This window comes from Sus scrofa, chromosome 1, assembly GCF_054392235.1.
Source record: "Sus scrofa isolate SSC_HxYL_T2T_F1_AM1 chromosome 1, Sscrofa_HxYL_maternal_Yorkshire_Landrace_v2.0, whole genome shotgun sequence".
Classification (NCBI taxonomy): Eukaryota; Metazoa; Chordata; class Mammalia; order Artiodactyla; family Suidae; genus Sus; species Sus scrofa.
Genome location: NC_139383.1, coordinates 249,188,749 through 249,214,408, shown reverse-complemented (window position 1 = coordinate 249,214,408; position 25,660 = coordinate 249,188,749). Strand labels below are relative to the sequence as shown.

Sequence of the window (25,660 nt, the reverse complement as noted above, 5' to 3'; positions counted from 1 at the left end):
AATGTTTTTTTCTTTTTTGGCTTTTTAGGGCCACATCCGTGGCATATGGAGGTTCCCAGGCCAGGGGCCTATACCACAGCCACAGCAACACAGGATCTGAGCCACGTCTGCAGGCTGTACCAGAGCTCACGGCAATGCTGGATCCTTAACCCATTGAGTGCGGTCAGGGCTCAAACCTGTGTCCTCATGGATGCTACTCAGATTCGTTTCCGCTGAGCTGCAACGGGAACTCCTAGTGCTGCAAATGTTGATGGAACAGCCCCCTGGGCCAGACATGGTGCTGGTGGGGTGGAGAGTGCCAAAGACTAAAAAGAATGATCTCAGAAGATAAGAACCATCCTTCGCATCTTGCTAGGGATTTATGCCAAAAATTAATTTAAAAAACCACTTTTACAACTTTTTCTCACTTTACTTTCATAATTACAGAATGCAAGGCACAGCAAGAATTATCATCATTCTACAGCCAAACTGAGATTCAACAGTTCAATTATGCGCCCAAGCTTGGCCTGTGTTTCATTATTTTGATTTTATTACTAGCATTTATTATCAAGTGTGTGGTAATGATCCTCTTGGAATCAGGTTTCATGGTGAAACCCTTTGTCTAAAATCTCTAGGATTTAAAAAGCTCCAGGACACTAAATATTAGCGCACATATAGTACAATTCAGCACTGTACATCATTGTCCAACTGTTCCTCCTACCTTCTCTCCCGTCATTATTTCTGCTGTGTTTCCCCCTGCTCTGTGCCCTGAAAGGCCCACCTGGTAACTGCATTATCATTTCAATTCTCAGCTGAGCCTGGCTGATCCAAGGAACCAGCAGACAAAAGGGCAGCAATGGAGAAAGGTAAGGGTATTTCTTCCCTGCTCCTTGGTCTTTCCTGCCTAAATCACAGCCTCTCCATGGCTCCAGCTCTCATTGGAAATGGGTAGTGCTGTTTCCTCCCTTTGCCCTTTAGGGGTACTAAAGCTTCCTACTCTTGCTAATCCCTGGGTGCCTGACCACGTCTCGTTGGTCCCTTTCATCCCACCCATTCCTCTGCAAGTAGTACCATCATCAAAATCACACCTCAGTTAGGTTCTGTTTCCCGCTGGGACCCTGAAAAACACGTACCTCTCTCTAGCACAGCCCTAAACTGTAAAAGGAAATCTAATGCCCAGAGGAAGAGCACAGTGAGCCTAAAACATCCACAGGCACAAACTCATTGATTGTTCCCTTTTAACAATTAATGCTTGTTTCTCCTGTGCTTATTTGCTACCACCCTACCCTGGGCCCTTCTTTATCCCTGGCCTGAACTTTGGTGATGGTCTCTAAAGCCTCCCACCTCCAATCAGTTCTCAGAACACAGCCTGCTACTCGATTAAATTTGGAGCACAGTTCTGATCATATCATTCCTACTGTGGTCCCCAAGGGCCAGCAGCATCAAGTTCAAAGCCGTTAGCCCAGTCTACAGGGGCTGTGCACACTGTGTTCCCAGCCTTACCTACAACTCCCCTGTGCATGTCTGTGCCTTCCCTCCCCCAAGCCCTCACCAAAATGTATGGTCTTCATTCATGTACACCATTCCCTTAGCCTTGAAAGGCCTTGACTTTGAAACTGTTCACAGACATGAAGGTCCAGCCCAAATGCTGCCTCCTGCCTGAAGCTTTTCTGTTTCTTCAGAAGCCACCACTTTCTCTTCTAAACTCTCATGGGTCTTTCTGCATCCCTTTCTTATGGCACTTGGCAGGTTGAACCTCTTAGTGTTGTTATGAGCATCTCTCCTACCCTGCACCTCCCATTCGAAGCAGTATTCCCAACAGACTATGTGGTTCATGGTGATACCTTAAGGATGAGCACAGAGTAGGTCTCAGGAAGTATGTGTTGAATGAATGAACCCATGGATGGATTCAATTTAACACTCTCAGCACCTGCGTGGTTAAAGTTTACAATATTTGAAGGATCACCTGAACAAGCTGGCCAATGTAAGCTAAATGTCCTATATAAGACCCTGTACAGAAACACATCTGCATATCTGCCTATTTTGTATGACTGTCTCTTAATATAGATATATATATATATATTATTTTATCATATGCCATTTAAAAAATATCTCTTTGGAGAAAGTGGTACCCTATACATAAGCATCTTTAAGAAAAAAAAAAAAAAAACCCTAAATGTTCTAAAGCTGAATAAGGTCCTAGAGGAGGTATCTGAAGGGCAATTGGATGCGTATGGCTTTGAAATATCCTACTTCTTTCTCATTTCCTATCCGTCAGCCCCATCCTCTCCTTGCATCCAATTTTGTTTAATGAGGCTACTGCAATGTATTTATTTTGGGGTGATTGAATTTAGAAAGACATTCATCTAACACGCAATTGCTGCCACAAGCTGAATGGCTGAATCAAAACAGGGAAGATGGCATTAATCCGAGGACAGCTGTTTCTTATCATTTCCAACACACAAAAAAGCTCAGACCAGGCAGGAGGTTTTGCCTCAGTTGCAAGATGGGACTGATAGGATTTGAAGCAGAAATGCTTCTGGACAGGTGGAAGCAGACAAAGAGAAAGGGGAAAAACATATCCTGTGAGAGACTCAATCTTTTGTTTTCACAACTATGTCAGTCATGATGGGTGAGAGTTCCTTCTGGCTCTTTGGGGTGCTCAGGAAATTCTAGTCCAAAGGAGACAATGTGGTAAGGACAGCAAAAGCATCTGTGTGGGTAACTAACCTTTTAAGAAAAGCTCACCAGTCTGTTGGGAGTAGTTGCAGCTGTTAAAGAATAGTGATAATACTGGCTCACATTTGCATGGTATGTTAGAGTTTACAACCGCTTTCACATTTGCCATCTCAGGCAAGTTAAGCTGGAGTATGGGATGCACTTGGCAGCCCCCATCTGCCAAGAGCCAAAGTTCCCAGGGAGCTGGGGACCCCCCCTTCCCAAAGAAATCTCTGTCGACATCTGCCTGCTGTAGATGCCCCAAATCCACCATGAAGGCATCACTTTCTTTGAACTCAGGCCCTTCTACTGCTACAGTAAAAATGTCCTTGGAAATAAGCATGTAGCCAACTCTTGACTCTTCTACACCTGAACATGAATGCATTCTCAGCACCTTCTCAGCAGAACAGCTGGCTAAGGTTTTAAGCAGTTCATGAATGTCGTGAGAGAGCAAAAGGAGGTTGGGAGCCTAACAGACACTGGTGACACACCTCACTCACGAGCATTTGGAGTAATGGGAAACCAGGAGGGTGGTGTTTATTTCAATACAGGACCTCAGTACAGCTAAGAGCTACAGAAATCTGCCAGCTACAACCACACACCTTCCAAAGGTGAGAAAACGTTACAAGAACTCAGTTTTTAGGAGTTCCCGTTGTGGCTCAGTGGAAACGAATCCGACTAGGAACCATGAGGTTGCATATCCACATCCATGTAGCTGCAATAGAAATAGAAACTTCTAACCTTGTTTAGGGAACTTTTAGCAGTTTTGATCCCTGGCCTCGCTCAGTGGGTTAAGGATCCGGCGTTGCCGTGAGCTGTGGGGTAGGTTGCCGACGCAGCTTGGATCCGGCGTTGCTGTGGCTGTGGTATAAGCCAGCGGCTACAGCTCCGATTAGACCTCTAGCCTGGGAACCTCTATATGCTGCAGGTTTTGCCCTAAAAACCAAAAAAAAAAAAAAAAAAAAAAAAAAAAACCTCAAATTTTTAAAAAGCCATGGGTTTGAATCATAGAGCCTCCTACTAACACTCTTTTTTTTTCATCTGTTCATTTATAGCCAGAGTGAACAAGTTAAACAACGAAAACTCATGGAATATAATGAAAATACTATTTTCAATCTCCCACTGCCCTTTAAACTTATCAGGGATGGAATGGGGACAGAGCTTCCTCAGCCACTAGATAGAAACTTAAGCCCCTTGGCTAGTGACCACTGCTAAGCCACCAGTCCTACCTTCACTTTAAGGAGCAGTTATAAACAGTTTCAATTCAATAAATTGAAATATCCACATCCATGTAACTGTAATAGAAATAGAAACTTCCAAGCTTGTTTAGGGAGCTTTCAGCAGGTGGGAAACCAGGATCTCAATCTTCTCTTCCCCTCCTTACACTCCCATCTTGCCAAATGGGATTTCTAATCCCTCCTAGAGAAAGAGAGGGGGAGAGGGAAGGTGGGCAAAAGGGGCCTGTTTGATTGGGACCCTGGCGAGATGGTGTCATGCTCTCTAGGCCTGGAAGGTGTCTCAGGTCGACTTTTTCTTATGTGACATTATTGTGAGTTCCTCAGAAACTGGCTCCCCTCCCCCACCTCTGGTGGTCTCTCACTAGAGAGGGTTCCTGGAGCTGAGCAAAAACATCTTATTCAAGCAGGAGCTTCTACTCCCAGCCCTCGAAAATGCTGCAGCATTTCCCTCAGCTGGGGCCTCTTTGTGTTCCCTATTAAACAGATCTAAGGTGCCTCCCACACTGGCTCTCCCCGGCAGGGCCCATATCTGCTCCCGGGAGTATTCTTTGCCTGAACCAATTCTGGCAGTGCTGGCCAATCCAGCAGCAGAAGCAACTTCCTTTTGCTGTCAAAGCATTAGCTAGCCCTGCCTTTTTCCTGTAAATTTACTGGAGGGAGTCAGAACCAGTCCCGGGGGGGACACAGCTCAAGCTCTGAGGGGTCTTGTTACAGTGAAGTGAGGCGAGGTGGGCACCTACATCCCTTACCCCTGGGGCCACAGGTGGCACTTACAATCTCTGTTCCCTCCAAAGAAATCCTCTTCAAAAGCCTCTAAGAATGACTTCTTTTGTCCCTTCATAGGGGTGACAGGGCAAGAGTCATGTAACCACTTTTCTGCCACATCTTCCTATGAGTCCTTTAGGATGGTCTGCCCCACAACTTTGGGTATCTGATAGCTATTATGTCTTCTCTGTGGAAACCTTCAGTCTAACGCTCTGTCACAAGGCATTCACACATCCAGCAAACAGTTTTCTTTCTTTTTTCTTTTTTTTTTTTGGTCATTTCTTGGGCCGCTCCTGGGGCACATGGAGGTTCCCAGGATAGGGGTCTATTTGGAGCTGTAGCCGCCGGCCTACGCCAGAGCCACTGCAACTCAGGATCCGAGCCTCGTCTTCGACCTACACCACAGCTCACAGCAACGCCGGATCGTTAACCCACTGAGCAAGGCCAGGGATCGAACCTGCAACCTCATGGTTCCTAGTTGGATTCGCTAACCACTGAGCCACAACGAGAACTCCCCGCAAACAGTTTTCGAAGGTCTACCCCAGAGCAATCTCTCCTGTTCCCTACTTCTTCTTCCTCATTTATTTTCTTCTTCACCTTCTTGTCATCAAGTGTTATGATGAGGAATCAATTTTTCTCTCTCCCTTTCTCTTTCCCCACAAATTTCTAGCTGTCATTGTAGATACATGTGAGAAAATGCTTTCACTTTCTGTACCCAAATGGATAACAAGCAAATTTAAAATAAAAAACTACAATAATGAAAATATTGGATGTCAGATTATCTGACAGGCATAGTAATTTTTTTAATTGAAGTATAGTTGATTTACAATGTTGTGTTAATTTCTGGGGTACAGCAAAGTGATTCAGCTATACATACATAATTTTTCTTTTTCAGAGTCTTTTCATTTTTATTTATTACAAGATATTAAATATAGTTCCCTGTGCTATACAGTAGGACATTGTTGTTTATTTTATATGTAATTGTTTGTACCTGCTAATCCCAAATTCCTAATTTATCCCTCCCAACATCTTTCCCCTTTTCTATGAGTCTGTTTCTGTTTTGTAAATAAGTTCATGTGCACCAATTTTTAGGTTCCACATATAAATGATACCATATGATATTTGTCTGTCTCTAACTTCACTTGTATGATAACGTCTAGGTCCATCCATGTCGCCGGAAACGGCAATATTTCATTCTTTTTATGGCTGAGTGATATTCTATTGTGTATATGTACCACATCTTCTTTATCCATTCATCTGTCAGTGAACATTTAGGTTGTATCCATGTTCTGGCTACAGTAAATAGTTCTGCAAAGAACACTGGGGTGCGAGTATCTTTCCTAATTATGGTTTTGTCTGGGTATATGCCCAGGAGGGGGATTCTGAATCACATGGTTACTCTACTACTCGTATGATGACTCTATTACTAGTATGGTTACTCTATTACTCGTATGGTTACTATATTACTCGTATGGTTACTCTATTTTTAGTTTTCTGAGGAACTTCCTTACTATTTTCCATAGTGGCTGCACCAACTTAAATGGCCATTAACAGTATAGAAGGGCTCCCTTTTCTCTACACCCTGTTCAGCATTTATTTTTTATAGCTTTTTTGATGATGGCCACTCTAACAAGTATGAGATGATACCTCATTGTGGTTTTCATTTGCGTTTCTCAAATAATTAGTAATGTTGAGCATCTTTTTATGTGCCTACTGGCCATTGGTATGTCTTCTTCAGAGAAATGTCTCTTTAGGTCTTCTGACCATTTTTTGATTGGGATGTCTTTTTGTTATTGAGGATATGAGCTGGTTGTATATTTTGGGAATTAAGCCCTTGCTGATCTCATCATTTAAATGCAAATATTTTCTCACAGTCGGTAAGTGGTCTTTTATTTGTTTATGATTTCCTTTGCTGTGCAAAAGCCTGTAAGTTCGATTAGGTCCCATTTGTTTACTTTTTCTTTTATTTCTATTGCCTTGGGAGACTGACCTAAGACAACATTAGTGTAATTTATGTCAGAGAATGTTTTGCCTATGTTCTCTTCTAGGAGTTTTGTGATGCCATGTCTTATATGTAAATCTTTAAGCCATTTTGAGTTTATTTTTGTGTATGGTATGAGGAAGTGTTCTAACTTCAAAGATTTACAAGTATGGTAATTTTTTTAACCTAAAGCCTAGAATGTCGTCTATTTGGATTTGGGTTATTCATGTTGCAAAGTCCTTGCAAAACTACTGCAAACATCTTTAAAATGTTATAGCGAAGAAGGTGCTTTATCATGTGTTCCTAGCAGGGCCTGAGGTAGTAGGAAAGAAGCTTAGGATAAATAGGGACCAGTAAGGAATTTAATTATTGCTAAGAAACAACAAAACTCTGTCAATATAAATACAAGCATGTGAATGGGATAAAATTAAAAACAGGGGGTGAAAGGAATATCAAGTGCTCTAAAGCTACCCAACCAGACAACTGGAATCTCTAACAGGATTTCTGAAACACATAACAGCTGTCTACTTCACTAAGCCATTGAATCCTTACCCTAAATAGTTTTTTTGTTGTTGTTGTTGTTTTTAAATAATCATGATGATCAACAGCTAACATTTATGTAGGGCTTTCTCTTTGCACTAAGTTATTTACGGTACTTGCTATTTAATTCTCACAACAGTCCTGTGAAGAAGATAATATTTATTCCTATTTTATAGCTGAGGAAAATAAGCCTCGGTGATTAAGGCACTTGTCTTAAGTTGCGTCTTGTAACTGGTGAAACACGCCTGGCTCTCAGCAATGCCAGGACCACTGCCCCCACCACTACGCCATGGTACTCTGGCTGGAGGAGGATAGAAGCAAATGTTTGACTCCGAATTTTGCCTATTTGTGTATAAATGAGGGAAAAGGAATTTCAGCATTATCTGGAAGCTGTTGATTTTTTTTTAAGAGCTACCTTAAGTGGCCCTTCGACTGGTCTTTGTGTTAGTGGGAGCTCCAGCAATCATAATGACCCTCTGTCACAGAGCAGGGATGGATTGCAGCTGCCAACTGCCTCTTCTCTTCTATTGAGGAAAGTATCACAGTGCCAATTCCAGGATGGGGCAGGGAAGTGGGAGACAAAAGGATCTGGGAGTTCAGGGATTTTTTCCTTATTTACTCAGGGCCAATTAGCACCTACAAAAAGCAGTATGTAATACTGGCACCTTCATTTTAGCAAGCTAATCCACCAAGACAGTGTGGCAGGGTCCCCCCATCTGACTGTACCTTTTTGGATTCAGTTCCTTTGTAGCCTTTACCTTCCTCCACCATTAATGAATCCTTCCTTCCCTCTCTCCCACCCTCTTTTTCCTCCTCCTACAAATATTCACTGGGCTAGATACAAGAATATAACAGCAAGTCCTCCATTGCACTTGGTTTATCCTCCTCTCCTATCTCAGTTGGTTTGTATGGATATGGCTGAGGAAACATAGAGATGGGGAGACCAGTTAAGATTTGGTCCCTGCCCTCAAGGATCTTCTAGTCTAGTAGATAAATCGGAAAAACAGGGAAACAATTACAATACTAGGTTGTGAACACCACGGTGGGGGACAGGTATAGGAAAGACACACATCGCAGAGGAGGAGAAATCAGGGAAGGTTTACATGAAAAAACGAAACCTTTCCCAGTCTTTCCTGTTTGGAATACATCCATCCCCACTCCGACCTGAATTCTGTTCCACTCTAGGGCTCTGTCAAAGAACCTTTTTGGCATTTTGGCTTCTATGAGTCACTTTGGGCTGGGTTTATCTCCCTCATTCCATTCAGTATAATTCACTCCACGTGAGTACTGTGCTAGCTCTGCTCTGGGAGAGGAAAATAACAAAGCCAATTCCAGGGCTAGTTCTTTGGGGGTGAGGGAGACTCTCTGGAAGAAAACTGAGATAGGAGAGGAGGATAAACCAAGTGCAATGGAGGATAATGTGGGCACCGATGACACCCCATAAGAGGGACCAACATCATGGAATGCTTTAGGGAAGATGTGGCCCTGGAGAGGAGTTTTGAAAGGGGGGCAAGATCTCTGCAGTTGGAAATGGAAAGGAAGTTATGCTGGAAAAGTAGGAAGATGGGAGAGAAAATGAAGACTGTGTTTGAGGGAACAGTATTAGACCAACAAGGCTGGCATGGAGGAGAGCAGTGTATTTAGAGACAGACCTGGAAAGGTTAATTTGGACCAATCTTTAATATTGCTAAGATGTTTGCATTTAATGGGTAGGCCGTGGGAAGAGTTATGTGACCGAAGTTGGTTTGTATGGATATGGCTGAGGAAACATAGAGATGGGGAGACCAGTTAAGGGATGATTACAATAGTCCATGTGGGAGAAACTATAGGTACCAGTGAGAAGTGGGAGTAAAGAGGGAACTGGTACCCTTGAGTCAGGGACTGAACATCATCCATTTGTGCCCCCATAATGTCCAACACTGTTTCCCACCCTATTTACATTTCATAAAGACTTCCGAAATTAAATAAACTATATTAAAGATTCTGTTTGAAGAGTTCCCTTCATGGCACAGTGGAAGTGAATCTGACTAGTAACCATGAGGATGAAGATTCGATCCCTGCCCTCGCTCAGTGGGTTAAGGATCCAGCGTGGGCGTGAGCTATGGTGTAGGTCACAGACGTGGATTGGATCTGGCATTGCTGTGGCTGTGGTGTAGGCCAGCGGCTAAAGCTCCGATTCGACCCCTAGCCTGGGAACCTCCATATGCTGCAGGGGCGGCCCTAAAAAGACCAAAAAAAAGAGACTTAATTCGAAAGTTTGAATTTATGTCTTGCAGATTGTTGTCCTTTTTGTTGTAATACCGTCACCCAAGTCATCCAGTTGCAAGTCATAGAAGGTTCCTGCCAAGGCTGTTGTTATCTGGCATTTATGTGGCACCTCATTCACAGTCCTGAATTAGCTTACGCACCATTTTAATTGGTCTGCAGCTGTCTGTGTGGACAGAGCTGGTTTCCTTTCTGGAGCCAACTGGGGCTGCCCCACCCTTTCCTGCCACCTCAGGCATCTGGAACCTCACTGGCTGAGAAGACTCAGGAGCCTGCTGAGCTACAAAGCAAGCAAGGAATGGGCTCTCTGGGGAGTGCTAACGACCTGAGGGCTGCTGGTACCCACAGCAAGGCAAATCTCCAGTAAACTCGCTGGTCCCTTTAGGCAGGCATTTCTAGGCAAGGGGGGAGAAGGTAGAGCAGAAGCAAAGTATAGGGACCATGCATGGTGTAACCCTAGAATTCCAGATGAAGTCTGACCTTTGCATCAGTAGGGATCTGTTAAAATGGTTAAGATGATTCATTCACATAGCTAAGATGACCCATCTAGGAAGTAATCCTCCTCAAGAGATGGTTTAGAGTTATGGAATTAATGAGGTTGCAGTGTCTTCCAAATCCAATGAAGGGAGGTCAGGCTACATTGAGGTCAAGACCTCAGTTTAATAAAAAGGTAGTGATTATTGAGTATTTACTATGTGCCAGACACTCTTCTAAGCATTATAGTTGTGTTAACACATTTGATTCTCACAACAATCCCATAATGTGGGATTATTAATTCCACAAAAGCCTACTATTTTAAAAAACTTTTTTTAGTGCGTACTATTATTATCCTCACCTTACAAGTGAGGAAATAGGCACAGAGAGGAAAGACTTGCCTTGGGTCACAAAGCTGGCAGATGATGAAGCCAGAATTTGGATCCAGGCAGTCTGGCTCTAGCATGTATTCCATTCGCATGTTGTACTGAATGCAACACTCTCCTGCATCTCTCTTGTCTCTTTGTTCTCATCACTCTGGCTAGCAGTACTGGAGGATAAAAGAGGCCTGAACTGTAACATCTCATTTTGAGACATGAATGTATCAAGGGTCAGCTTGGCACAATGGGGAAAAACCTGAGTTTTACATCTAAACAGACCTTCCTTAGAACCCATCTCCAACACATATTAGTGAGTGACCTTGGACAAGTTACTTAACCTCTAAGGGTTACAGTTTCTTGGGTGTAGTTGGAGGCAATACAATCTTCAAGGTTGTTATGAGCAAAATAATGTCCATAGCCCCAACCTGGGACAGGGAGGTGGTCATTAATAGGTCATTATCACGAAGGGAGGTGGGCTGTGTAAAGTCTGGGGCAAAGAGTGACAATGTATCCTTCATATCCAGCAATACTTAGAGGGAAGAGTGTTTTGATTCTAGAAAGGCCAAGAGGAGCCATTCACCACATCTCCCCTGTGACTTGGTGACAATATCCCTCAAGGATACCAGTCCCCGCTTTTCTGGGCTCACCATTGGCCCTCCAGTCTGTGATTTGGCCTTTGTTCCTACTGCTCCTGCCTACAGGAGTCTGTCTAATCCCATTGTTCTGTTTGGAATTGGGTGTATCTACTGCTGATCAAGCCCTGGGTCTGATACTAAAATTCTCCATCATGGCTTTCATGCTAAGCCTTAGCACCTGACTTCTCTACTTGACATTCAAATGGATAAATTAGACATCAGTGTAATTTGATTTTTCTTTCCAACGTACATAGAATTTAAAAGAAAATTATCTCCTCTTACTTGGTGAAGCAGTAGGATGTACTTGAAAGTCGCCTGGGTTCTGAGATCTGTTTCTCCCTCTTGTTAACTGTGACCATGAGCAATTCCAATTCCTGCCAGAGGTAAAGAGCTCCATCTTAGACTGATGGGGAAAAATAACAGATGTGAACAAGTGTTTTGATGGCAAAGGGGCACATGAATGGAATGGAGAGTGTTATTGTCACTGAGGTTTTATCTAGTTTGTGAAATTCTGACGATGTTAAATAAGACAGTTCTTAGCTATTGGAGGCTTGGGGTGCCCTAGAATCTTGAGGCTGGAAAGTTTTATCAGTACTAGGGGCAACAGTGAGTGACCCTGAAAAAATGAGAAATGAGATTGTCCTCTGAGAGTTAAGTTGGGACATTAACACAACATTGATTTCAGGGGAGATTTGCTAAGTCACCCTAAAGAGACTGAATGGTTCTCAGACCAGCAGAACCTGAAGAAACCTGATTTAAAGTGTTAATATAGCTAATGAAGGGAAGCATCAGTCAGAAGGGAGGTTGGCCAGCCATGAAAATGCAAGGAAAGGAGGTCAGACAAGCAATCTTGGTGTTGCCCGTCTAATACCATCCAGGAAAGAAGGGTTCTGATTAAAAAGATGATCTAGGTAGTTCTGATGGCAAGTACGTGCCTATTATAGAGGACTAAGTCAGATATCTCAAAACATTCTTTCTTTCTTTTTTTTCTTTTTCTTTTTTGTCTTTTTAGGGCCACACTTGCAGCCTATGGAGGTTCCCGGGCTAGGGGTTGAATCAGAGCTGTAGCTGTTGGCCTCCACCACAGGCACAGCAACACCAGATCCAAGCTGCACCTGCCACCTGTACCACAGCTCATGGCAACACTGGATCCTGAACAAGGCCAGGGATTGAATCCACATCCTCATGGATGCTAGTCAGGTTTGTTAACCGCTGAGCCATGAATCAAGCAACTGATGGTAGTTTGGCTTCCCACACAGAACCACCTACAGGAAATGACTACCACACCACTGAACTTAGGCATCCTTGGGCAATATATTTCTTGTGAGTTAACAAACTGATACCTGATCAGAGTATGACTTTTGTGGTCTGCTTACAGGGCTAGACTGTTCTTGTCATAACTTTAGCATTTGCTACCTAAGGCTAATTTTCCTTGTGAATTACTAAATTAGCATCTTGGTTATATATAATAGCCTTATGAGCTTAGATTTGTCTTTGAGTGCTGATAATCAGATTTCTGAGTCTGACAGGCAAAGGGCCAGAACCTGGACCCTATGAGATCCCACAATTACAGCCTATTACATCCCACTCTGAGGATCTTTAGGGAGACAGTCAGTTGGCCTTCTCCTGGAGTCACCTAGTCCTTGTTGTTATCTGTGCCATACCTTTTGGGACACTACAAAAGGAACTGACCCCCACCCCATGCAGTGCAGGGATCCCCTTTAAGGCAAAGCCTGCAAACAGATGTCTAAGTCCAAACCCTTTATCCTGCCTATCTCAGTGGGATCTCAGCCTGCCTTTCCCATGTTATGTCCCATTACTGCCCTCCATGCCCTCTGCATTCCAAACCTGATCTCTATTCTTGCTGCCCATCTCTGGCTAGAATAACCTTTTTTCCTCCACCTCTCAGCTTCACATGCCAGATCCCATTTTTGATTCAATACTCAGGCCAGGTGCCTGCTCTTACATAATTACTTCCTTGATTGCTATTCCATCTCTGAAGTCCCAGAGCCTGTTTCCTGTTCACTCACATTTCTCCCTTATGTTAGACTTCTGCTGTAAATGAGGTCTCCAAGAATTCCAGAAATAAAACTCATCTCTCTGCTCAGAGAATTCTTCCCTTATAGGAAATCTTCCTGGAAAATCAGATTCATTCTGTCTTTTATTTATCCAGTCATTTAAAAAATATTTACTGAGGGCCTCTGCGTGCCAGGCAATGGGATACAGGGGTGAGTAAGACTGACGGGGCTTCTGGCCTCATGCAGTTTCTGGTCTAGTGGAAAAGACAGATGCTAAGAAACAATAAATTATAGATGTGATAAGTGCCAAGCAGAAGACACACATAGCACTATGAGAGTACAAATGAGGCTTTTCCAGGAAAGTTACATTAAGTTAAAACCTGACAGTAAGTAGGAGCCAGCCAGGAGAATAGAAAGAGGTTCTTGGAAGAGTATGAGTTGTATGATTTCAATGGCTAGTGTCGTGAGCTATGACAGCCTGATGTCCTCAATCCCTGGTCTATGATCCTGTATTCAGATCATGCTAGGAACAAATCTGCAAATATTTTCCCTCTGATTCCCTGACCTCTAGATCCAGGCAGATTACCTTCTTTACACTAACAGTCATCACAGTTGCTATGATTTGTTTTACTTAAGCTATCTTGGTTTTAAGTACATCCCCATTAGGTAACTGATTTTGTTTCATGTTAACTTTTCCTAGTTGCATTCTCAAAGGCTAACATTAACTTCATGCTTTAAGGATTTTTTTTTTCTGCCTTTTTAGGGCCACACCCGCAGCATATTTAAGTTCCCAAGCTAGGGGTTGAATGGGAGCTATAGCTGCTGGCCTGCACCATAGCTACAGCAATACAGGATCTGAGCCACGTCTGCAACCTACACCACAGCTCATGACAACACTGGATCCTTAACCCACTGAGCAAGGCCAGGGATCAAAGCTGCATCCTCATGATGCTAATCAGATTTGAACTCCGCTTTAGGGGTTCTTATTGTCAATCTCATCTACCACCTGTAAGACACAAAAATCTTTGTATTGTTCAGTGCTGTATAGCACCCAGTGCTATGAGGCCTCAATATATGGTTGGCCCTACATATGTAATGGTTCCACATCCACAGACATGGAGGGCAGACTGTACTAATTTTTTTTTTTTTTGTCTTTTTTGCCTTTTCTAGGGCCGCTTCCGCGGCATATGGAGATTCCCAGGCTAGGGGTCTAATAGGAGCCATAGCCACCGGCCTACGCCAGAGCCACAGCAACGCAAGATCTGAGCCATGTCTGCAACCTACACCACAGCTCATGGCAATGCTGGATCCCCAACCCATTGAGCAAGGCCAGGGATCGAACCCGAAACCTCATGGTTCCTAGTTGGATTTGTTAACCACTGTGCCACGACAGGAAATCCCAGACTGTACTATTTTATACAGACTATACTGTAAGGAACTTGAGCGTATTTGGATTTTGGTATCAGTTGGGTGGGGGCAGAGGTCCTGCAACTAGTCTCCCATGAATACTGAGGGATGACTACATATTCATTGGATGGATGGATTTTATCTTCCTTCTTACATCTGTGCTAAGAACATAGGACTTGTCTAGTTCACCTTTGGGTCCCTCCAGAACCCAGCATAACACCCTGCACAGGTTAGGTAATTAATCAATAAATTATTTGAAAAGAAAAAGTATCTAGCCTTTCCTAGAATGTTTCCATGGCTGGTAAGAACTCTCTGCTTTTTCGGGCATTGGTTCCATAGTTGAACTGCTCCATCTGTTACAGTTCTTCCTACTCTTGGGCTAACATTTGCCTCCCCACTGCTCCTGGTTATGCCCTCTGGGCCTGTGAAGAACAATCCTGCAGCCTCTGCCCCATGGCAGCCATCATGGTGTTGGCGATGGAGAGCAGGTCCCCTGGAGTTCCTTACAAACAGGATACCTCTCTAGCATGAGAACAAGTGCTTTGCAACACTTTGAAGACTCCTAGCATCAAAGAAGGACACAGCCCTCTTGGGTTTGTGGGGTTCTTTGAACCCCTACAGAGGCCACTCCGTGAGCAGGTTCTCTGTCCAGGTCAGAAACCCAGACCAGAACCGACTGTGAAAACACTAATTAATGTTTACTTCGAAACTAATTATGGCTTACTGATTAATCCACATAACACCCCTGGGATACAGGTCAGGGTTTCTAGTCTATAAATGGTTGAGGGAATAAGGCAAAAGATGATTGAGTGTTGGAATCTCAGCCACTCAAGAGCCCATATCCAGGCTGATCCACTGCAATCACTGCTGGTCTCTTCCTTTACGGAGAAAATCACTTTAGGTCCAATCTCATTTTACAATTTGCAAATCTGTGAAATGCTACAAATTCTAGGATGAGGGATAGAGGGAGAAGAGCATACAGAAGACAGATATCAAGGGTTTACTCTGTGCCAAGCTATGCCCTTAGGCTCTCTGTACTGAAAAAATGTCAAAAATGTTTCCAAATACAACACCTTACATATAACAGGCCTGTACATACAGGTTTGATATTATTTGAAATAAGAGAACTTTAGCTAGGGGCTCAAACATCTATTTGTTACACATAGATTCTATTGTAGTTATATTTACTCTGAATCCTCTTAGAACCGAAACTCCTGGGTCACAAAGAGTCTACTGAAATAGGTGCATATATTTAATCATTGATTTCACTATATTGTAAATGCACAAAACAATTCCAGCAACTCCTTTTGTCAAAGAATCCTCTCCAAATCATTTTATAACTTGAATAAATGCCTTCCTTTTCTTTTTTTTCTTTAGGGCCGCACCCATGGCATATGGAAGTCCCCAGGCTAGGGGTCAAATCGGAGCTACAGCTGCCGGCCTACGGCTGCAGCCATAGCAACATGGGATCCAAACCACATCCGCGACCTACACCATAGCTCGCAGCAACACTGGATCCTTAACCCACTGAGCGAGGCCAGGGATCAAACCCACATCCTCACGGATTCTAGTCCAGGTTCGTCAACCACTGAGCCATGAAGGGAACTGTTGAATAAATGCCTTCTTTAAAATGGATTTTCAAGGATGAGGTTTCCTCCAAGCAATTATTCTTAGGGAGATTTTGAGTCCTCGAGAATCTGCTGACCACTGCATAGGCTTTCCCAGAATGATGCATAGATTCACATACGCACAAAATACAGCATAAAATTCAGGGTCTGTCTGTGAACTCAAGTTAAAGATCAAAAAAGAAGCTGGCCCCTGATGAGGATTTGATTTCCACTCTGAGTCGGATGGGAAGCCACTGGAGGGTTTTGAACTTGCATTTCAACAGGGGTAGTCTGGCTACTGTAATGAGGATGGACTAAAAGGGGCAGATGCAGATTACTGCAGTCATCCAGGGGAGAGAGGACAGTAGTTTGAACCCAGGTAGCAGCAGTGGATGAGTGAGACGTGGTAAGATTCTGATATAATTTGAAGGTACAGTGTCAGGATTTGCTAACCAGATGGGTTGTGGCGCCTGCACACAGTCAAAGATGACGCCACAGTTTTTAGCCTGAGCAACCTGAAAGGTGGAGCTGCCAATACCTGGGATGAGGAAGACTGAATGGGTGCAAGTTTACTGGAAGAAGGAGAAAGAGAAGGGGAATATTAGCAGCCAAGTTTGGACACTTTAAGCTTGAGATGCCTGCTAAATATCCAAACAGAGATGTTGAGCAGACAGTCAAAAGTCTGGTCGTGAATTCTGGAGAGAGGTTGGACTGTGGAATTATTCATCTGTAAAATTATAATAGTAATATAATGCCTACGTAAGAATACTTATTGGGGAGTTCCCGTCGTGGCGCAGTGGTTAACGAATCCGACTAGGAACCATGAGGTTGCGGGTTCGGTCCCTGCCCTTGCTCAGTGGGTTAACGATCCGGTGTTGCCCTGAGCTGTGGTGTAGGTTGCAGACGCGGCTCGGATCCCGTGTTGCTGTGGCTCTGGCGTAGGCTGGCGGCTGCAGCTCTGATTCGACCCCTAGCCTGGGAACCTCCAAATGCCGCAGGATCGGCCCAAGAAATAGCAACAACAACAACAACAACAACAACAACAACAACAACAAAAAAGAATACTTATTGGGAAGATTAAACAAGACAATGCATGTAAAGCTCTTGGGGCAAGACCTGGTATACAATATGCCCTCACATTTAACCATTGTTTTTATTAGAACAAATACTCTCAGTATTTCTATCATTACCTCAAGTTATTAGTATGGTTGCTTGTAAGTTGTTTCTAGTGACAGTTCTTAAGCATGATTTGCAAATGAAAACAAGGTTTCTTTCAATGGAAGTGGCTTTGGAATTGGTCTCTATCCCCCAGATTTAAAATTTGGAAGGCATCGGCACACATTTAATAGTGTTCACAGGTAGGCTATATCATGGTTCTTAAATCATCAGTGTGTTATTTCATCAACTCAGAATTTATTTTGTTTTGAAGAGGATTTGACTTGAAGAATGAGACAGTTTATCAGAGGAAATCAAGTATCAGCAAGGACCTTGCAGGGAAAACATTCCCAGCCCATTCATGTGTCCCCTGGGACATGAATGTGACATGAAGGAAGCATGAGAACTGATTGACTACCCTGTCTTGACTTTAATAGCTACAGAAGTTATTGCTGGTCACAAGCTCATCTGGGCTTTTTAAAAACCGATTCACAAAATCTATGACCCATGTCTTCCTGAAACAGCAAGGTTAGGGGCACTTTCCTTGAAGAAGCACACCCTTGCTATCTCTTATTAATTGAGTCAATGATCTTTAGTTGTTATATGTTAGGAAAGTGGAAACAAGAGCTAGCACAATTTTATTATACACTTCTAGATGTTTGAAGCAATGAGTTTCTAACATCAAAACCTAAACAACGTCTCATTCTTTTTACATCTCTTTGAATTTTGACTATGATTCCTTGACAACGTCTCATTCTTTTTACATCTCTATAAATTTTGACTATAATTCTCTTCAACATCTATGACAGGTCTAAAGCTCAATAATTGTCTATTAATATTCCCTCTAATCTCCATCTGTATCCAAAGGAAAGAGGTGATGAAGTAGTTCAAACAATCCAAAAATGCTTCCGTAACAAATAGATGACTAAGGTCAAGTGCAGTCACAGGTCTCATTTGATGGATTTAGCAATAGCAGCACAACAAACCAGACATGAGCAGTTGCACTAGTGAGGAGAGAGAGAGCAAAGGACACATAAGAAAGGCATCTTCCTCAAATCTGTGTTCCTTCCATCTGTAAATGAGGCCATATAAACTGAGCTGATTGCTGCTAATTAATAGGGTGATGCTCAATTAAACTTCATGGAACACCAAATTCATTCCTTCTCCTTGATTCTTTTGCAAGTTTCTAATAATTACTATATTCACAGTGATTATGTTTCAGGCAGATCTCTGGGGTAGAGTTGGGGGGTGGGGAAGGTTCCACGTGAGAAAATAACTCTCCTCTCTCCCTTCCCTCAGGACTAACACCTCAGGGTCCCATAGAACAGCAGGCTGTGGGGCCCCCTTACATCTATCCTTTCCTGCCAGCACCCTACCTCAGCCTCTGTCTGGATGTGAGCCCCCAAGCTCTAGGTGGAGAAAGCTAATAGATCCAAGAACTGATAACTCTAAGTGGAAACAGTCAAGGTGATCTACAGTAAAAACTTAATGAATTTGTACCCTGTGTCTGTTTTCCTATTTTAAAGGAATTTTAAAAATTTGTTTTCTATTAAATTTTAGAGTAAATTTTGGTTTTATATTTTCCAGCCAAGCTAAGGGAGGAAAGGGTTGAGATTTTTCCATATTCAGGCATGGTGGTGACAGAGGAAAAGGCTATTCAGCGAGAGGTGTTTATACCCCAACATCTCTTTGGTCTTAAAATTCAGAATTCAAGCTCACCAGAAAAATGCAGGTGTTTTTTGGTCCACAGGAAGCATGACCATAAAATGTACTATCCAAACCAGGACACTTTTTAGAGTGAAACAAGGCAATATGAATAATGCCACCAGTATAACAAGCATAAACTGGGAGTATCAAGGCAAACCAGGCATCACCTTCATTACTCATCACCAAATGAGTGCCTTGCCTACAAAAATTTCATCATCACTCAAGGGACTTCACCCAAAAGAAGGATCCATGGCTAACACAGAGAATAAATGGCCTCTCCTCTCTACCAGGATAAATGGGTCCTAGTGTTTTATGAATGCAAGAACATGTGTCTTTTTTTTTCTCCTTTCTCTTACCCAGCAACCTCTCTAGGCCTTTTTTTTTTTTTTTTGCTTTTTAGGGCCACACCCACAGCATATGGAGGTTCCCAAGCTAGGGGTGGAATCAGAGCTGTAGATGCCAGCCTACACACCAGAGCCACAGCAACGCCAGATCTGAGCCGAGTCTGCGACCTACACCTCAGCTCACAGCAACACCAGATCCTTAACCCACTGAGTGAGGCCAGGGAAAAAACCTGCAACCTCATGGTTCTTAGATTCGTCTCCACTGAGCCACGATGGGAACTCCTCTCTAGCCATTTTAATCGCAGAACCCTTTCCCAAGTTCTGTCTACCTAGCCTTGCCACCACTTTCGCCCTGCATCCTTGATCCAGAAAGTTCACCCAGGAGTCTGAAAGTTATATAACTTATCTCCCGAATCCATTTAGTGGCAGTGAACTGAATGTTTAAAACTTCACAAGAGAGAAAACAGGATTAAGAATGAATCTTTTCTGGCCCTACAAAGCATCACAGGGGTCCTAAGGCAATCTCCTGGGTCCTATCAGATAGACAACCCTTCCCAATCCCAGCATGGAGCTCCTCTAGGGTGTGGAATGTGTCCAGTCCAATTCTGTGTCCACAGTCGCCAGCAACCGGGGAAGGGGTGAGCTCTCAGCATGTGCTATGGAACCAGCAGGCTGCTTCCTCACAGTCCCCCAGTTCTGGGCTCCTGGATACCCATGGTTTTCCTTCCCATTTCTGGGCAGTGAGGGGGAATCCTTCCCGTGATCCCTTGCCAAGTGGCTGGACTGGGCTTCTGTTCCCAGCCTCCAAGGATTGGCTAGCATTCTGCTTCTCTTAAGTATTGTGCTGAGCCAAAGAGAGCCTCCCACAGACTCCAGGTGAGCACGGGCTGAGTCTGCTGGTTTCCATTCAGTTTAGCACTAAACAAAGCCCATCACTTTCCCTGTGCAAAACTAGATGCTGAAGATACAGAATGAGAGTTGTACACGACCTTGAAAGGTTATACGTGCAGCAGGGCATGGGTGGTTAACAGCAATGACTCTGCAGCCCAACTGCCTGGATTTGTATCGTAGCTCTACAATTACCACCTGATTTTCCTTGGGTGAATATTTAACCTCTCTGTACCTGAGTTTTCCATTTAGAAAATGGAAATAAGAGAGCCTGCCTCAGAGAGCTAGTGTGAGAACTATTAATAGCATAATTCTGATGATGATCATTATGATTTGGAATCCTGCTTGGCACAGAGCAAATACTCAGTAAATTTAACTATTACTGTTTTTGTGTTCTGGCTTCTCTTCCTGGAGGTCTATTTTCCTTCATTTTCTCTGCATCTGGCTGGTTCTCTCATTTCTCGGGAGAAGATTTTCTTTGCTCCTGGCCCACCTCAATGCTGAGAGCCCAAAATGACACTTCTCCACACCAACATTTGGCTTGTACTTTGTCCACTAGGATTCTAACCCAAACACCTCCAAGAAGTTAAGTGATTATATATCTTCCTTCTCTGAACCCAAGTGAATCATCACACAAGCATTTTTCTAAGAAGGTGAGGAAACTTTTGGTCATCAAAAAGGAAGGAGCAGTTTTGAAAGGAGTCACCCTGAGCCAGAAGCTCGAATTCCTGAGCACACCTAGCGCCCACATATTTTCAGTTCTTTCAGAGACAAAGGTGGGAGTTTCCACACCCTCTCAGAAATTCTGACACCAGTACCCATGGCCAATAAAAATATTCCCAGGATTTTAAAAATCATAATGGTATTTTCTTCTTTACTCACCTTAAGTTCTCTGCCAAGTACTAGAGCTAATTAAGGAGTTCCCATCATGGCACAGTGGAAACAAATCTGACTAGGAACCATGAGGTTGTGGGTTCGATCCCTGGCCTTGCTCAGTGGGTTAAGGATCTGGTGTTGCTTTGAACTGTGATGTAGGTCGCAGACACAGCTCAGATCTGGCATTGCTGTGGCTGTGGTGTAGGCTGGCAGCTACAGCTCCGATTAGACCCTTAGCCTAGGAACTTCCATATGCTGCAGGTGTGGCCCTAAAAAGACAAAAAAAAAAAAAAAAAAAGAGCTAATTGATTAGTAACAGTTGGTTATGATGTATTATTCACTTGTGTATGTGTGCTTTTCTTTATGCTTCCCAAGGAGCCTTTACTATAATTATTAAAGCCACTATTACCCATTTAAGACAGGGAAACTTCAGAATAAAGTGGAGTTTTTTCACTCAGCTAAGACAACTCTGAATTTCTATAACTTGATGGTTCACAGCCTCAAACTCAAAATTATCTCAATTCACCCACATAATACTTCCCTTCAAAAACACTGCACTGCTAAAAGATTTTTTTAAAAAAGAAAGAAAAACACTGCACTGGTATCGTGCCTGCCCTGGCTAAGTTCCAGGTGGTACTCTTCGCATCATTTCCAACACTTAAATTTTGGATAATTTCAGTGTAAAGGAAATAATCAATACTATTGGCCAACAAATACAAAAACATTCCCCAAATGGGGTAAGTGTATTATTAAGTGAAAATTAACCCTGCTCTGCCACCCACCTACCCTACTCCAATTCTTGGAAATGTTTCTTTCTGACAGACTGAAGTTAGATCCTTATGACACAATGGTGACCCACAGGTCTCTCCTGCTAGTGTGATTTAAAGCAAATCTCTGTCCTAGCTTGGTTCCCTTTTGCTGAAGGTTGCTGAAGGCCTGGAACTGATGGACCAGTCGCCACATGCTCCTAAGACGCACTTACCTGCTTCCTTCCACTGATGTTCACAGTCTTCACGCTGATCACAGAACCCCAGAGCATCAAATCTGGATGGGACTTTAGAGAACAGCCAATGCAAACCCTCATTTTACAAATATGGAGCCTACAAAGAGGATGACACTTGTCCAAGGTCACACAGCTCATGAGTGAAAGAGCTGGGATGAGAACTGCTGAACAGATTCATCTCCCTGTGGTCCATTCCAACCAGTTCTCATGCTCTCTGCCCCAGTTGGCTTTTGTGCACTTGACACACAGTCCACACCCTCCGGAAGTGTGCAGCCTGCAAGGCTCACTCAGAGTGAACTAATCCAGCTTAGCTGGCCCTGGGCTCTTTACCTGCAGAGGAATGAAGGTCATGTGACTTTCTTGGAAACACATGCACTGTGGAGGGACGTATGCAGTATTCAGATGTGTCCATCATTGCATGCCTGTCAAGTCCATTAGGTTGAAAAGAAAGCAGAGCCTACAAGCCATTTACAATGTCTTGTTTTTAAGACTTTTAAGTTCTTTTTTCCAGGCCTATGAATTTCAACTTACCCTACAACAAAAGCTTTGGTACTGTTCTCCAAAGTCTACTTACTTTATGACAAACATTTACTTAGGAGATACTTACTGAGAAGTTCCCATTTGCTAGGCACTAGGCTAGCATTAGGGATAAAAAAAAGAACATGACATGATTCCTGTCCTTTTTTAAGTGCCAGACAAGAGCACATGCACAATGGCAAGATAATGTGCTAAGAGCTTTGACACTCTGACAGGAGTAGGGATAGGTCCTGTAGACACATAGAAGCAACAGCTAAGCTGACACAGGAGAGTTAGGGGAGGCTTTTTCTTATTTTTTTTTATTTTTATTTATTTTTAATTTTGTCTTCCAGTTTTACTAAGATAAAATTGACCTATAGCACTGTATGTGTTTTAGGTGAGCAGCATAATGATTTGACTTACATATGTCATGAAATGGTTACCACAGTGTTTAATGAATAACCATCATCTCATATAAATAGAAAATTAAATTTAAAAAAATATTTTTCATTGTGATAAGAACTCAGAATTTCCTTTTTTTTTTTTTTCCTTCTTTTCAGGGCCACATCCTAAAAAAGGGCATATGGAGGTTCCCCGGCTATGGATTGAATTGGAGCTGTAGCCACCAGCCTACACCATAGCCACAGTAACACCAGATCCTTAACTCACTGAATGAGGTCAGGAATCAAACCTGCATCCTCCTGGATCCTAGTTGGGTTCATTAACCACTGAGCCATGAAGGGAACTCCAGAACTGACTCTCTTAACAACTGAGGAGACATATCCCCCCAAAAATATTATCAAGACTGATTTCAAAGAGCATACCACCTGTTTTTTTTTTTTTTTTCTGGTATTTTTGTGGTTTCAGGTATGTTTAAGTCTTTAATCCATTTTGAATTTATTTTTGGGCATTGTATAAGAAAGTAGCCCATGGAGCTCCCATTGTGGCACAGTGGTTAACAAATCCGACTAGGAACCATGAGGTTGCGGGTTCGATCCCTGCCCTTGCTCAGTGGATTAAGGATCCGGCGTTGCCGTGAGCTGTGGTGTAGGTCGCAAATGTGGCTCAGATCCTGTGTTGCTGTGGCTCTGGCGTAGGCCGGCGGCTACAGCTCTGATTCGACCCCTAGCCTGGGAACCTCCATATGCCGTGGAAGTGGCCCAAGAAATAGCAAAGAGACAAAAAAAAAAAAAAGAAAGAAAGTAGTCCAGTTTTATTCTTTTGCATGTCGCTGTCCAGTTTTCCCAACACCATTTATTGACGATTGAAGATATAATTGATTTCTAGTCTCTGTTGTGGTTAAAAGAGGAGCTCGATGTGATTTCAATCTTCTTAAATTTATTGATATTTGTTTTGTGGCCTAGAATGTGATCTATCCTGCAGAATGTTCCATATGCACTTGAAAAGAATGCACATTCTGCTGCTCTTGTATGGATTGTTCTACATATATCTATTAAGTCTGTTTGGTCTAATGTATTTAAGGGCAGCATTTCCTTCTTGATTTTCTGTCTAGATGATCTGTCCATTGATGTTCAATAAGGTGTTAAAGTCCCCTAATATTGTTGTGGTACTGTTAATTTCTGCCTTTATGTCTGTTAATATTTGCTTTATGTATTTAGATGGTTTTACATGTATAAGTTAAATATAAGTTAAGTTGCTGATCTCTTAAATTCAATTGCATTTTAACAAATCTGCATTTTTACTATCTTCCTACATGTTTACTGTTTTTTTTTTGGGGGGGGTTGTTTGCTCTTTGTCTTTTTAGGGCCACACCCACAGCATATAGAAGTTCCCAGGCTAAGGGTTCATTCGGAGTTGTAGATGCCAGCCTATGACACAGCCACAGCAATAGTCAGATCCGAGCTACATCAGCAACCTACACCACAGCACATGGCAACCCAAGATCCTTAACCCAATGAGTGAGGTCAGGGATCAAACCCTCATCCTCATGGATATTAGTTGGGTTCATAACCTGCTGTGCCACAACAGGAATTCCTGTTTACTGTTTTTGAGATTTTATATTTTTTTGTTTTGTATATCCCTCAACTACTTATTGTAGACAAAGATTGTTTACTTTTGTCTTTAACTGTCCCACTAGTTTTTGCTTTTTTTTTGTTTGTTTGTTTTTGCCATTTCTTGGGCTGCTCCAGCAGCGCTAGGGGGTCGAATCAGAGCTGTAGCCGCCGGCCTGCGCCAGAGCCACAGCAATGCAAGATCCGAGCTGTGTCTGCAACCTACACCACAGCTCACGGCAACGCTGGATCGTTAACCCACTGAGCAAGGGCAGGGATCGAACCCGCAACCTCATGGTTCCTAGTCGGATTCGTTAACCACTGCGCCACGACAGGAACTCCATTAACTGTCTCACTAGTTTTATTAATGGTTAATTTACTGTCTTTACTGGATATCTGCCTTTACTAATGAAACTTTTTCTTCTATAATTTTCATGTTTCTATATGTGGCCTTTTCTTCTTCACTTAGAGAAGTCTTGTTAACAGTTCTCATAAAGCTTGTTTGGTAGTGCTAAACTCTTTTAGCTTTTGCTTGTCTGTGAAACTTTTGATCTCTCCATCAAATCTGAATGAGAGACTTGCTAACTAAAATATTATTGGTTATAGTTTTTTTTCTGCATTCATCACTTCAAATGTATCATGCTGTTCCCTCTGGCCTTCAGAGTTTCTGCTGAAAAGTCAGCTGATGGACTTATGGGAGTTCTCTTGTAAGTAACTTATTGATTTCTTCCTTGATGCATTTTTTTTTTTTTTTTTGGTCTTTTTGCCTTTTCTAGGGCTGCTTCCCAAAGCATATGGAGGTTTCCACGCTAGGGGTCTAATCAGAGCTGTAGCCACTGGCCTACACCAGAGCCATAGCAACGTGGGATCCAAGCTGCATCTGCAACCTACACCACAGCTCACAGCAACACCAGATCCGTAACCCACTGAGCAAGGCCAGGGATCGAACCCACAACCTCATGGTTCCTATTCGGATTCATTAATCACTGCACCACAACGGGAACTCCAATTTTTTCCTTGATGCTTTTAATATTCTCTCTTTATCTTTAATTTTTGCCGTTTTAATTACAATGTTTTTTGGTGTGGTCCTATGTGGGTTGATCTCACTTGGGATTCTATGCTTCCTGGACTTGGATATTTACTTCCCTTGAT

At 42.9% G+C, this 25,660-nt stretch overlaps 1 protein-coding gene across 6 annotated transcripts in view; it reads right to left on the bottom strand.

Annotated features, from left to right (window-relative positions):
- FRMPD1 (FERM and PDZ domain containing 1) overlaps positions 1–25,660 on the bottom strand; it is a 179,335-nt gene that overhangs the window by 141,602 nt on the left and 12,073 nt on the right. For 2 of the 6 annotated variants that reach the window (XM_084989848.1, XM_084989860.1), the window contains exon 4: positions 11,258–11,349. The exons of 2 other annotated variants lie outside the window; for them this stretch is intronic. The gene's annotated coding sequence lies outside the window, so the exon portion shown is untranslated. Of the gene's footprint in view, positions 1–11,257; positions 11,350–21,959; positions 22,280–25,660 lie in introns of those variants that run through there. 2 more of the 6 variants (XM_084989904.1, XM_084989845.1) reach the window with 2 other exon arrangements.